General features: G+C 46.1%; 1 protein-coding gene across 13 annotated transcripts in view; it reads right to left on the reverse strand.

Moving 5' to 3' along the window:
• The window catches only part of EPRS1 (glutamyl-prolyl-tRNA synthetase 1), a 1,752,234-nt gene that overhangs the window by 914,530 nt on the left and 821,899 nt on the right, over positions 1 to 15,805 (reverse strand). The window lies entirely within an intron of this gene.

A 15,805-nucleotide genomic window follows, 5' to 3' on the forward strand; every position in this document is an offset into this window, starting at 1 on the left:
CCTCGGCTCTGACTCGGCCTATTTACAAGCTGGAAGTCTTTTAGTTGGCTTGTGGCTAGGTAGGTATCCCATGGTGCACCAGTACAATCCTCAGATCTTGTTTGCTGCTAACTAGGAGAGATAATAACAACTATACAAAAGAAGCCAATACTAAAAGGTCTCCATAAAAAAAGGATAACATTTTTCTGTCTCCAGGTACTTCCAGGCTGGGGGTAGGAGGGTGGGTTCATAAGAATTGAGAGTGAGATGGACTACAAACATGGAATGTTATGGTACGTACATAACTTCTTTATGTTCTGCAGTCCTATCTCACCTTCATTCTTATATATGGGACAGTGTCCCTAGCGACTTATTCTTGGATGGCTCAAGGAAAAATACTCCTGAGTACCATGGAACCAAATGATGCTCTACCCCTGAATGTTAAATCCAATTTGTACTGAGTAATAAAAGTGTGAGGGGTAGCCCAAGTTGCTGCCGCACAAATATTATCAAGTGGGACCCTGGCCTGAAAGGCTGCAGAGGTAGACAGAGATCTGGTAGAGTGAGCCTTGATTTTGAAGGGTAAAGGTCTACCCTCAGAGTTGTAAACGTAAGCTATACAGCTAGAAATCCAATTAGAGAGTGTTACTTTGGAAACTGGTAAACCTGATCTGGATTCGGAAAAGGAAATACATAAATTGATCTGATTTCCTTAGTCCGGTACAAATAAAAACTTAATTGTCTATGGACATCCAGCTGGTGAAACCTGTATTCAGCTGCGTTGGAATGATTTGGAAAGAACATCGGAAGTTCTATGGATTGATTCAAGGTGGCATGGGAACAGACCTTGGGGACAATGGAAGGATTAGTACGAAGGGACACCCTTGTCTTTGTGAAAAATCAGATAAGGGGGTTTTACAGACAATGCTTGCAACTCTGACACCCATCTGTCTGACGTGATAGCCACCAGAAACAAAGTCTTCCAAGACAGGAATTTCAAAGAGGATGAATGAGAAGGCTCAAAGGGCAGAGAAGTTAACTTGGATAACACAAAATTTAAATCCCATGAGGCAACAGGTTTTTGAAACAGGGGTCTTAAAGTGGCACCTTTAAGGAAAGTTTTGCACAGCTTATGTGGCATCAGATTAGAATCTTGAAAGCCTAGATGAAAATTTGAAATTGCTGCCAATTGAACTCCAATAGTGGTAGCCGCAGATCCCTGGTGAAAAAGCTCAGACAGCAATTCCAACACTACTGGAATGGACGTAGTGTAAGCGTCAACATTCATTTTCTCCACCCAGATAGAGAATCTTCTCTATTTACTGGAATATAGTCTCCTAGTGGAAGATTTCTGACAAGACGTAAGGATACGAGTCACTGAGATTAAGAAGCGTGAAGCCTGACTAGGGATGGAACTGGAGCGGCCACACTGTCAAATTGAGGGTGTGTAAGGAGGGATGAAGCGAACCTGACATGTGAGTCAACAGGTCTGGAACTGGGTCCAGAATCCAAGGATCGTCTAGGAGAAGAGGCCTGAGGAAGGGGAACCAAACCTGACGAGGCCAGTAAGGAGCAATGAGGATAAGTTTGCTTCCCAGTCGTTTTGGTTTCTGAATAACTTTGGGAATGAGAGGAAAGGGAGGAAAAGCATACAAGAGACCCAGGGGCCAATCGTGAACAAGTGCGTCTCTCGGTGACTCCCACGGACGGGGGATGAGGGAGAAGTAGCTGCTGCATTTAGCATTGATTGGGCTGGCAAAGAGGTCGCAGCAAGGCAGTCCCCATCTGCGGAAAATCTGTTCCGCTGTTTCCTGTTTCAGAGACCACTTGTGAGGCATCATGATTGCCCGGCTGAGCTTGTCAGCTATCACGTTGGTTGTCCCAGGAATGTGCATTGCCACCAGAAAACGCTGGGAAGATATCGCCCATTTCCAAACTCGCATGGCCTCACGACAGAGTGGGTAAGATTTGGTTCTTCCCTGTTTGTTGATATGCCATACTACAGATATGTTGTCTGATTGTATTGCAATAGTCCCCAGAGGCAGAAGGTCGTGGAGTGCTTGCAATGCCAAGTGCACCGTCCTCATCTCTAGAACATTGATATGCAGGTGAGCCTCGTGATCTTGCCATGTGCCTTGGACAGTCCTGCCGAGATAATGCCCCCCCCCACACCCTATCTGTGAGGCATCTGTGGTCACAGTGGCAACGGGTTGGTGAGGAACAAATGAAGTGCCCATGGTTAACTGATTGGGTAGTGTCCACCAAAGGAGGTCCTTCTTGCAAGATTCTGTCAGCAGAATGTGATGAGATAATGGTAGGTGCTGAAAAGACCATTGGGACGACAGGAGCCACTGAAGAATTCTCGTGTAGCCTGGCTAGTGGCACTAGTAATATGGTGGAAGCCATTGACCCTAGAAGCTGTAGAATAATCTTGGCTTAGACCTTTCATAAGGGGAGAAGACATTGAATTTGAAGAACCAGATTCTGTGCCCTTTCGGCAGGAAGACGAGCCAACATGTCTACTGTGCATCTCTGCGCCTACAGAAATCACATATTGAGAGGGTAATAAGGCAGATTTTTCCCAATTTATAGAAATTCCCAGCTGGGCACAAAGCTGAATAGCAGCATCCCTGGTCTGAAGAAGTAGATGCCTGGTGGGGGCTGTCAAGAGCCAGTCATCCAGATACAGAAACACCTGGAATCCTCAACATCTCAGGTGAGCTGTCACTACTGCCATATATTTGGGGAACACCCTGGGGGCTGTGGCGAGACCAAATGGCAGAGCACGAAACTGGTAATGACTGGCTCCCAACCAGAAGCGTAGATGACTCCTCGACGCCCTGTCCATTTTTATGTGGTAGTAGGCGTCTTGGAGATCTACTGAGCACATCCAATTGTCTTTCTCTAATAACGGGAGTATAGACTGCAGTGTCACCATCCGGAACTTGTCCTTTTTTACTGATTCGTTCAATCTGCTGAGGTCCAAAATGGGCCTCCAGTCCCCTGTACGTTTTGGCACTAAAGAATCTGGAATAAATTCCGGATCCTATTTGGTCTGCTGGGACAGTTTGGATGACTCTTTTTGACAGCAACTTGTTGACCTCCGCAGTTCCCTGATCCCTGTGACTGGGTAGAACATCCGGGATCCTCTTGGGAACAAAGGGTGGAAGAGAAAAGGGTATGACATAACCTCTGACAATAATTCTTTGTACACACTTGTCTTGAATGATACCCAGCCAGGCTTTTGGATACAAAGAAATGCGACCCCTGACCGGCCCCATAGAAGCACAGTTGGGCCCCACATCAGGAGCGCTGGTAAGGCCAGCCCCAAAAGGAATCGTGACCTCCTTGGTTTTGTGGACCGCCCCTGCCTCTAGGGCGTCTACCATTTCCTCCTCCTCCTCTATACTGAAGGAGGAGTCACCTGTGCATCCTGGAAAAACCTCTGGGACTTCTTGAACCACATCTTACTGCCCCTCTGACCCTTACAGTATGGTCTAGAGGGAACAGTAAAACGAACTCCCATGGCAGAGAGTGTTTTTCCTTCTTGCTCGCACCAGGTGAGTGTGTTCTTTACCTTGGGTCCAAACAATGAGGAACCGTAGAAGGGGGCGTTGGTAAAGGTAGACCTGAACAGTTCCGCAAAGTTACACAAGAGCATCCAGGAATGACGCCTTAGGGAAACTTCTGAACCTGCTACTCTACTCGCTCCATCGACCGCATATGAAATAAGCCGCATGGAAGAGTTGACTATAGAGTTCAAGGTGGACAACTGGGCAGACACCCTGTCAGGGACTCCCTCATTACATGTACCTTGCAGAGAATCTCCTAACTCTTTAAGGAGATATCTCTGAAGCCTTGTGAAGTGAGTAAGGTAGTTCAGCGATCCAAGGGTAAATGCCGCTGAAGAAAAGATACACTTCCTGTATCTGTCCATCGTTTGAGACAGAGAAGTTATGTACTCACCATAACGTTCTATGTATGTAGTCCATCTCGACTCACATTCTTACCTGTGGGCTCAGAGCGACTCGGCCAAAACCTTTCTAGCTCGAAGTCTTTCTATTGGCTGGGCTAAGATGGTATCCCATGCTGCACTGCTCTATATCCCCAGATCTAGTTTGCTGTGAACACCAGCACTCATTCTCCATGCATAACAACACCCAAGGAAAGGAAGAACAAACCAAGAGTGAAGGAAGCTTTGAAACCAGACCTAACCTCCAGATCCTCCAGGAAGGGGGAAGGAGTGGGGGGGAAGTAAGAATGTGAGGCGAAATGGACTACATACATCAAACGTTATGGTGAGTACATAACTTCTTGATGTTATGTAGTCCAATCTCGCCTACATTCTTACCCGTGGGACAGCATCCCCAGCACCTAAATCCTGGGAGGCTCAGTGGAAAATACTCCTGAGCACTGTGGAACCAAACTAAGACCTGCCCCTAGATACCACATCCAACTTGTAATGAGTAACAAAGGTGTGAGGAGATGCCCAAGTAGCCGCAGCACAAATATCATCCATAGAAAATCTGGCCTGATAGGCTGCAGATGTAGATACAGACCGAGTAGAGTGAGCCTTCACCGGAAACGGTAAATCTTTACCCCCTGAGGAATAAATAAAGGAAATACAGCTGGAGATTCACCTGGACAGAGTGACTTTGGAAACAGGTGACCCCATTCTGTTTTCCGAAAAGGAAACAAACGATCAGATTTTCTGAGGTTTTTCGTTCTGTGCAGATAAAAACGTAACTGTCTGTGTACATCCAATTGATGAAATTTGAATTCTGCTTTGTTTGAAAACTGGGGAAAAAACACTGGCAATTCAATGGACTAATTAAGGTTACTGATTGATGCCACTTTGGGAAGAAAGGAGGGGTTCGGTCTAACAGAAAACCTGTCCTTATGAAAAATCAAGTATGGGGGTTTTATTGATGGAGCTTGAATCTCTGAAACGCGTCTGGCTGAGGAGATGGCTACTAAAAAGGCGGTCTTCCAGGTCAAGAATTTTAAATCACAAGTAGCTGCAGGTTCAAAGGGTGATGAAGTAAGAGCCTGTAGAACAAAATTTAAATCCCAAGGCATGACAGGTTCCGATACCGGAGGACGAAGTAATAGAGTGCCCTTCAGGAAAGCCTTACATAGTCTATCAGCCATCAGACTAGGCTCATTAGCAATGTGAAAGGTAGAAATCGCCGCCAATTGGACTTTAATGGTGGCGGCCACTGAGCCCTGGTAAAAAGCATAGACAAGAACTCCAAAACAGATGAAATTGGAGCCGTGTAAGGGTCAATCCCTTGGGTATGAGCCCAAATTGAAAATCTCTTCCATTTGCTGGAATAAAGCTTCCTGGTCGAGGGAATGACGGAAATGGAGTAGCCAGGCTGTCAACCGGAGGGTCCGCAGAGAGGGATGGAGCTGCCCTGACATGTGTGTCAGTAAGTCTGTTTGTGGGTCCAGAATCCAAGGAGCGTCCACGAGGTAGGGATGGAGAAAGGGGAACCAAATCTGACGAGGCCAGTGTGGGGCAATCAGAATCATTCTTCTTCCCAAGGATTGCACTTTCTGAATAACCTTTGACAGCAAGGGGACCAGAGGGAAGGCATATAGTAGACCGGAGGGCCAATCATGGACTAGAGCGTCCCTGGGTGACTCCCCCTGAGGGGGGATCAACGTGAAGTAGCTGCTGCATTTGGCAGTGAGGGGGCTGGCAAAAAGGTCGCAGCAAGGCTGACCCCACCTGTGGAATATCTGTTCCGCAACTTGACAGTTCAGGGACCACTCTTAAGGCATCAGAATAGCTCTGCTTAGCCTGTCTGCGATAATGTTGGACTTCCCCGGAATGTGTGTTGCCACCAGAAAACGTTGGGAAGACACTGTCCACTGCCACACTCGCATGGCCTCTCTGCACAGGGGATATGACTTGGTTACTCCCTGCTTGTTCAGATAACACATCACTGACATATTGTCCGAGTGGATTGCAATAGTCCCGAGAGGAAGAAAGATCTGAAGTGCCTGCAACGCAAGTAGCACAGCTCTCATCTCCAGGATATTGATATGCAAATGCATCTCGTGCTCTTGCCACGTGCCTTGGACTGTCCTGCCTAGATAATGCCCCCCCACCCCATCCGGGAGGCATCTGTGGTCACCGTGGCAATTGGGGGAGCTGGAACAAAGGGCTTTCCTGTGTCCAGATTGTCGGTGTGAAGCCACCAACTGAGATCCTGTTTGCACCTGTCCGTAAGTAGAATAGGGTGAGAAAGTGGAAGATGCTGAAGAGACCACTGGGCAAAGAGAAGCCACTGAAGGAGTCTCATATGCAACCTTGCTAGAGGGACTAACATAATTGTCACAGCCATAGTCCCCAGGAGTTGGAGAACCCATCTTGCCTTCGCTCTTCTCAGAGGGAGCAGGGCGTGAACTTGTTGTAGGGCTCTGACTATTTCCTGTGGTAGAAACGCCCGCATGAGGACTGTGTCTAGTTCTGCACCTATAAAAGTGACACACTGAGGGCCAACAAGGCAGATTTTTCCCAGTTCAATGTTATGCCCAACTGTTGACACAGATTTATAGTGGCGTCCCTGGTTTGAACTAGTAGATGCCGGGTGGTGGCAGTGAGGAGCCAGTCGTCCAGATATGGAAACACTTGGAATCCTTGACGTCTCAAGTGAGCAGTCACCACTGCCATGCATTTGGTGAACACCCTAGGGGCTGTGGTGAGACCAAAGGGCAGGACTCGAAAGTGAAAATGACTGGCTCCCAGCCACAAGCATAGGTGACTACTGGATGCCCTGTCCAATTTGATGTGGTAGTAAGCATCCTTAAGGTCGATGGAGCACATCCATACTTCTTTTCCCAACAATGGGAGAATAGACTGCAATGTGACCATTCGGAACTTGGACTTTTGCACAAGGTTGTTCAATCGGCGAAGATCTAATATGGGTCTCAGGTCCCCTGTTCTTTTCGGCACCAAAAAGAATCTTGAGTAAGTCCCTAATCCGATCTGGTCTGAGGGGACATGTTGGATGGCTCCTTTTTCTAGCAGCTTTGAAACTTCTGAAGCTGCGTAATCCCTTTGACTGGGTGGAACATCCGTGATTTTTCTGACTGGAGGGGGGTCTGACGAAAAGGGAATGACATAACCTCCGGAAATTATTTGTAAAACCCATTGGTCCTGGGCGATGTCTTGCCAGGCCTCCGGGTATAACGAGATTCGACCCCCCGACTGGCTCCGGAAACGTACAGTCAGGCCTCCCATCAGGAGCTACGGTAGGGAGAACCGCAAAAGGAATTGTGGTCTCCTGAGTTGCAGGGGCCTCCTCTGCCCTCTAGGGCGGCGTCTCCCTGAATAACCCCCCCTCCTCTGCCTCTGGAGGGGGCTCACCTTGTGCACCGGGAAAAAACCTCTGTGATTTCTTGAACCACATTTTTCCACCCCTCTGGGCCTTGGGATAAGGCCTAGAAGGAATGGAAAAACGGACTCCTACAGCAGACAGAGTTTTTCCCTCCTGCTCGCACCTGGTGAGGGTATCCTTCACCCTGATTCCGCACAAAGAGGAACCATCAAAGGGGGTGTCGGTGAATGAAGACTTGAAGGCCTCCACGAAATGACAAAGGTGCATCCAGGCCTGTCTCCTAAGGGCGACTCCTGAACTTGCTGCCCTACTCGCTCCCTCGGCTGCATATGAAATCAGCCTCATGGAGGAGTTAACAATGGAATTGAGAGTAGACATCTGGACGTTAACTGTCTGGGTCACCGCCTCAGAAATGTTACCCCTGAGAGTATCTCCAAGCTCCTTGAAGACATCTCTCTGGAGCAGTGTAAAGTGAGATAAATAATTCAGTGACCATAAGGTAAAGGTCGCTGAAGAGAGGGTATGCTTCCTGTACCGGTCTATGGTCCTAGACTCCTTGTTAGGAGGATGGACGGTGGAACAAGTCTCGGCTACTTCCTTCTGGGTGGCCATTGCCACCACCATGGCATCCACAGGGACTCCCTTAAACAGAAACTCCTTACCCGGGGGAGCAGACAGAAATTTATTGGGTCTCCTGGGGACTGGTTCCACAGAGTCAGTGTTCCCCCACACCCTTCTACAAATCAAATCCAGGAGCTCGTCGAAGGGTGGAGACACCCAGGAGGCGGTGGGCTGAGCACCGAAGGCCTTCAGGAAGACAGACTCCTCCTCGGGGGGGCTTTGGACGGCCAGTCACCTCTTTGTTTCAAGATCTCTAGGATGCCAGAGAAAGAAACATCCTCAGAGGATGACTTGGGGGACCCCTCAGATTCCTCAAGGTCAGTAACTGAGGTGAGAGACTCATCCTGGGAGTCTATGTGCTTCCTCTTGCACGTTTTCTTTCTAGGGGGCTCCTCAGGCAAGCACTCTGAGGGGCCCCCAAAAACTTGGAGACCACTCACTGGGGTCCCCTGAGGCCTTGGGGCTCCACTGTTTAAAGATAGGTGGTGATCAGAGACCCGCACCAGAGTGGTAGGGGACAGAATGACCGACCCGCATGATGTTGCTGATGATCTGGCCAGCGCACTCCGCATGGCCTCAAAGGCTGGTCCCCCCGAGTCCGAGGAGCAACCAGCCTCCGAAGCCACGACAGGAGTCGGACTTTCCCGCGCCGAAGCACAGAGAGGGAGACTAGGAACCGAGAGATGTCCCGAAGCCTCTCCCTCGGGTCCGACTGAAGAATGCAGAGTCCTGAATCCCGTGGATGGTGCCGATGGGGTCGGAGCTGAAGTCGGCACTGATAAGCCAGGGGGGGCCATCGGAACTGACCTGGAGACATCACACGGAGCCGAGCACTCTGGCTCCGAAGGCTGGGATGCACTCGGAGGAGGAAGTATCGACATGGGCTCCGGAGCCGACTGGGACGGAGCCGAGAACAATTTTGCCAAGACCGGTGACTGAAGGAGTGTCTGCACCACTCTATCGATGTCCACATTCGATAATGTCCTGGAGGATTTGGAGAACAGGGAGGGAGATAGAGACCTCCTTCTCAGGTGATACCTGCCTAATAAGTAGGCGATCGGCTCCGAATAGGTTCCAAAATGATTGGAGCCGACGCCAGTTCCATCACCACTGACACTTCCTGCGGCCCCGAGGACGGTGGAGCTGAGGATGTCGAAGCTGATTTAGCTATTTTCTCCAGTGGCTCCGAGGAGACTGAAGGAGCCGGAGACCTCTTTTTTGATTTCGTGGTTTTAGCTTTAGAGCTGGAAGCAGTTTCCAGACCCTCTTTGAAGGAGGGTTTCAGAAGTCCCTTCAAAATTAACTTATTCTTTCTTTCCTGAAGGACCCTAGGACTAAATGCATGACAGAAGCTGCATGACTCCTGGAGATGGAACCACACTTAGGGTGGGAAAAAACTACACTAACAAAAAACTCTAACGAACGATACTCTGACACACACAAGAGCGGGGTTAGGACTAAAACCTCTAATTTAAACGGCTTTAGACCGGAAATTTTTTTAACACAGGGAAGCAAGGGGACAGACTAGGTCCTCTAACTGAAACGGGCCTAGCCTGGTTGGAACAGCTAGCGGGATACCTCTCAAAAAGAAGAAAAAAGGGGACTTAGCCACAGCCAAGAGCGACACCACGTCCGAGCTACACGAGCGCAACGAGATCTGGGGATATAGAGCAGTGCAGCATGGGATACCATCTTAGCCCAGCCAATAGAAAGACTTCGAGCTAGAAAAGTTTTGGCCGAGTCGGAGCAGACATTCGGCTCCGAACCCACTGGTAAGAATGTAGGCGAGATTGGACTACATAACATTCCTTATTCGGCGGATGAACAGAAGAAAAAGAAGTCTCAGCTAGCTCCTTCTTACTGGCCGCCGCCACCACCATGGCATCTACAGGAACACCTTTAGGCAAAAAATCCTTTGCTGGGGGTGCAGAAAGAAACTTATTCGGTTGCCTGAGGACTGGCTCCACGGCATCAGGAGTATCCCACACCTTCCGACTAACTAGGTCCATCAGTTCGAAGGGTGGAGACACCCAAGAGGCTGAAGGTTGAGATCCAAATCCCTTCAGGTACACTGACTCCTCATCAGAAGGGGTGACAGTGGGCCAGCCGCACCTCTGTTTAAGAATCTCCAGGATGTCTACGAAGGAGACCCCATCAGAGGAAGACTTGGGGACCCTTCTGGCTCCTCGAGGTTGGTATCAGACGTCAGACTCACCCTGGGAGTCTACATGCTTCCTCTAACATGTTCTCTTCCGTGGAGGCTCCTCAGAAGGATATTCCGGGGAGGTCTCGGAAGAGTGGGGGCCACCAGCCGGTGGCTCCTGAGGCTGAGGATCTCTGCTGTCCAAGGAGTGAGTAGAAGCTGAGACAGAAGTAAGTGCCTTAGGGGGAAGAGTGTTGGTACTCTTGGTAGGAGTTGACTATCTGAACAGCACACATCATCTTGAATGCCGACCTCTCCGGCTCCGAAGACCTCCCTGGCTTAGAGGGGGCTGAGGATGCCGTCGGCTTTAGAGCCATCGGCTCCGAGATAGACATAGGATCCGAACTCACCCTAGCCGACATGCCGAGAGGAAGACTCTGAACCGAAGAAGTTCGATTCCAAGCATCCCCCTCGGGGCCGACCAGGGAGCTTCGGCTCCTAGACACTACGGACGTTGCCAAGAGTGTCAGAGTAGAACTCGGCTCCAAAACAGCCACGGAGGAGCTGGAGCCGAAGGTTCCATCAGTGGTACCAAACACTCCGGCTCTGAAAGACCAGCATGGCTTGGGGGAGAAATGATCGAAGGGGGCTTAATGGACTCAAGTGGGTCGGAGCCAACAACAATTTAGGTAAGGCAGGTTACTTCAACAGTCTCAGCACTACACTCTCCACATCTTCTTCCGATAAGCTCCTGGAAGACCTGGATGACAGACTAGGAGAGCTGGATCTCTGCAATATTGGAGACTTCAATATAGGGGAGACCACTAGAGGATCCATAGACCAGCTCAGTGAAATGGTCTCAGCGGTTGGCTCCAAAGTACTTGGAACAGACCCTGTAATCACAGTACTGCTCTCAGCTGGCCCCGAACTCTGTGGAGCTGATGAGACAGTGGACTTGTCTGATTTGGTAATTTTAAGAGGTGGCTCCGAGACACCAGCCGGTGCCGGGGAGGGCCTCTTAGAAGACTTATACTTTCCCTTTGTAGATTTGGAGGAGGAGGAAGAGCTAGACAGATCTTCCTCAAAGGAAGGTTTAAGAAGACCTTTTAGGATGAGCTTGTTTTTTTCTCTCTTGCAACACCCTAGGACTGAAAGCATGGCAAAATAAGCATGTCTCCTGTAAATGGATGGCCCCCAAACAGTAAATGCAGTTACTGTGGCCATCCGTTATGGACATCTTCTGTGAGCATTTAATACATTTCTTAAAGCCAGATGGCTTATGATCCTTACTCTCTTTAGACATTCTCACAGAGATAAGCACACATACAGACACACACACACACACACACACACACACACACAGAAAAAGGAGGAGAGAGAGGACTAGGTCCTCTAATTTAAACGGGCCTAGTCCTGTAGGAAAGAGAAAGACTCCACAAGGACTAGGTCCTCTAACTTAAATGGGCCTAGCCCGGGCAGGAAGGGAAATGGAGAAACTAGGTCTTCTAACTAAAACAAACCTAGAGAGTTACAGAAAGCAGAGAATTTCACACACTCGAACAGGAATACTAACAAGGGAAACAGAATTTAGTTCTGTTAACAACAGTAACCAATGAAACAAGTGGGAATCTGCAAAAAACTCTGACTTATGACTAAGGAATAACAGAACCTTGTTCTATTAACAACGATAAAAATTAAACCAGCAGAAACCACCAAAAAACTTGACTCATGCCTACTAACAACACACAGTCTAACAGAGCGCAAAAGGTGCCTACAAACACTAAGTCTATTAAGAAACGAAAACCAGCACACAGGATACCAATACTAAGAAGTCAAAAAGGCCAAAAGGCCAAGGATTGCACCAAAAGGCGCAATTATAAGACTAACTATTCTAATAGCAAACAAAGCTAACTGTGACTAAACAATAATACAGTAACAGTTTTTCTTTTTTAAACCAAAACAGTCCCAACAAATTTTGAAAAAGTTTAAGTAAATGCAAAACTTAGCCAGAGGCAAAGAGAAGCACAACCGAACTAGTTGACGTGACAAACGAGATCTGGGGATTGTACTGGTGCACCATGGAATACCTACCTAGCCACAAGCTAACTAGAAGACTTCCAGCTTGTAAATAGGCTGTCGGAGCCAAGGATCGGCTCCAATCCCATATGTAAAATGAAGGTGAGAAAGGACTACAGAACATATTTTGTTTTATTTTTTATAGCACAAACACTAATTGACATCTGATAAACAAAGCAATACAGTCTCACAATGAAAATAGACTTGGCATTAAAACTTCTCTACCCTTGAAACTCACATTCATTGAAACAGCTTTGAAATCCACATTCAAAGAAAATGCATCTGGCCAGTGCCGGACAAAGATTCCCTTTGGGCTGTTTTCAAATTATAGGCCCCTTGCACACGAAACATACATGTGTTCTTTGATACACCTTCCTAACTGGGGTCTATATTAGAAAATCGAAGTTTCAAAACTTCAAATGTTCTAATATCAAACCCTATTCAGCGAAAGCTGAAAATATCGAAATATCGAAGCAATAGAAAACCACATTTTTTCCTAGGGAAAGAATTCAGTTGTCCGTTTCTGTTTCTTCTGCATTTTCAGCGCTGTGGTGGAAAGTTACAGGTCGGGTTCAGGTAAATGTGCGATTGAGTGTGGGTTAGGTTAGTTAGGGCTAGGGTGTGGGTTAGGTATGTGTGCGATTGTGTGGATGTGAGGGTTAGGGCGCGGATTAGGTATGTGTGTGATTGTGTGGACGTGAGGGTTAAGGTGGGTTAGATGAGTTAGGGTTAGGGCGCGGGCGAGGCGAGTGTGCGATACTGACAGACCTTAGCGTTAGGGTTTGGGTTAAGGTAAGTGGATAGTTAGTGGCATGTGTATAGCTTAGTGTAGGGTTAGGTGTAAGATTTTAGGTTATGTGTGTGGATTGCTCTTTGTTTGTGTGCTTGTGTTGTGTGTATGTGTTTTGGAACAAATTTTTTCCCTAGGAAAGAATTTGCTGTTCTGTATGTTCAATGTTTTCAGCTTTCGGTGAATAGGGTTCGATATTAGAACATTCAGAGTTTTGAAACTTTGATGTTCTAATATAGACCCCCTGACTGTATTATATTCCTTGTATAATACAGCACACTTGTTACAGCGTGTTTTAAATTTGTTTTGAACATTTTTTCCAGCAAGCAATAAAACAAAATGCATGAACCAACAATGACAAAACTGCCCAATTCAGAACATTTCCATCATAAAAGTCTACTCAAACTTCTACAATCCACCAGTATCAGTAAATATGCACAATCTCTGCAGAAGTAAAAGTCATTTAAATAATTCCACATTAAAGAGATCTGTAACTAATGAAGAGATCGCTGCTAGCAAATACCGTTATATTTCCTTGTTTCAGCTACAAGTAAAGTGCCTGTTACCCTAGAAGAATAAATTGCCTATGTTGCATTAAAAAATGATAAGCTAGTAATATTTCAATAGGGAATGGATGGCAAACTGATAACCGGTTCATAGTTACCAGGTATCGGCGCCAAGGAGGACATTCTCAGGACTGTAGCATCCACCCCCTTTAAAAGCACAACACAGTACAGTATCAGCAATCTATTTACATGCTGAGGAAGTAGAACCCACAGCCTTCAGCAGCAAAAGAAGTATACTACCTGTTGTGCTACTAACAATGCAAGTCAACTTTGCATAAGCAGCACTAAACTTCTCTTTCCCTGAAGAACTGTGCAGCACAAGAAATCAGGAAAAAGCTAAAAAAAAAATTTGGGGGGGGACAAAGGCTCAAAACCGGGGACATATGTTAAACACTGCTTGTATAATCTTAGAAAGTTGCTAGAATAAAATGTTGTGTTACTTGTAGGCCACTTTCTAACAATTACCGTCATACCACACTTAAGGTCTTTGTATGTTGTCAATACACTGGATTAGAAAAATAATGCAAACAGTTTAAGAGAATGTTTACTGTTCATTCTGTGTATTTGTCCCAAATTTATATCTTAACAGTGTGCTCACTGTACTGCATATGCCTTTTGTTTTACATCCTGGCACCTGCGTCATGGGTGAAAAAGGACAGAGGAGAAGCCCAAACTACCCTGTTACTAAATACAAATAAAAAGATATGTCACACCAAACATAACCTACACCTTCTAAAACCAAAAAATGCCTTGTATTAAAGTAGCAATAAACGTTATCCATGCAAAATTGACCGAGAGTATTTCACAAGTGCAAAACTGACTGCAATGTATTAAGCTTACTAGATACATTATTACATTTTTATGCTATAAATGACATAAGTTTAACAGCTGAAGTATGTGCATTCTCACATCCTAAAGATGACATACAAGATAAATGCAGTACCACAAGATCTTGAAAAGCTTAAATGGGTCATAAAGGAGATTACTCAGCCACTAGGCAAGCGTGAGGTACAAGTTTCCATACATCTCCCTTGAAGATTTCTTTTCCTTGCTACTGGTCCCCTCCACTTATACCAAAAAAAAAATGAAAGGCCAGGAGACAAACAGTACATCTAGGAGACAGTTTTTGTTTTTTTTAACCAAAGTTATTTTAAATTATATAGTCTGACAGTCATGGTCTTCCTGTTTCAGAATTAGTGCTTGCTTCATTTGACTGATGGAAATGAGTGAAAAAGGAGGAAAATAGGCTGGGAATGATTCTGACTAATAGCAGTTACAGATCTGGCAGTTTGGATTCTGATAAACAAGTCCAAAAGTAAAGTTTATCTCCTGATTTTTCTAAATTTTCTGTCCGTTAACCAAATTTCAGCAAATTAATGTTAGCAAAATATGGTTTATTATAATAAAAAGTGCTTATGTTTAGGATAATAGGATAATCAAAGATGCAAACAATGAAATGGAATTTACAGATAATTTGTGTGTGTGTGTTGGGGGCAACTCCACTGCTTTAAGACAGTGTGAGTGGTGAATCTTTAAAAAAATATTTGCGATGACAAACCAATAATATGCTATTAAACTATGTCATAATCGGTCATCAAGGAAAGAGGACAACTAAACCCATGAGAAATATAAACTGACTGATCATATGATACAGCATTACTCCTATGGGGGGGGATCTGATTCACTCTTTGGTGACCATGACATGCAGGTGTGCATCTTAGAGGTCCAAGAAGCACATCCAATCTCCTCTGACAAGTAAAGAAAAAGACCGCCACACAATAACCACCCAAAACTTTTGTTCTGACACAGATTGATTTAATTCCCTTGAATATAGAATAAGCCCAGGAGCCCTATGTCAAAACTCAGTGCTATGATCACTGGGTTATAGCTCTTAAGTGTGCAAGACAAATCCAAGACAACAGTGGGAGAACTGCTCATCTGATCACCACCTTTCCAATGACGTATGACAGGATGGGGTAGCTTTCTGCAGTTCTGTGATACTGTAAATCTATGCAAAGTATGCATACGTTTTCATACTAGTGCAATACAATATTAATCTACAAATCGGAGCAAGTATCAGTAGCACAAAGTCTGCCTTAATATTTTCTAAACTTAAGCACCATTTGTTCACATACATGTCGCAACATTTTTTTTTAAATTAATGCATCTATGAAAATATCTCACTGGCTACAACAGAATGGTAGAAATTGTCTGATGCTGGAAAAACAAGCAGCTGGATCTCGACTCTGACTGAAGATTTTATTTGAATAACACAAGTAAA

The sequence above is a fragment of the Protopterus annectens genome, chromosome 1.part0, assembly GCF_019279795.1.
Source record: "Protopterus annectens isolate FY-2018-M chromosome 1.part0, PAN1.0, whole genome shotgun sequence".
Taxonomy (NCBI): Eukaryota; Metazoa; Chordata; order Ceratodontiformes; family Protopteridae; genus Protopterus; species Protopterus annectens.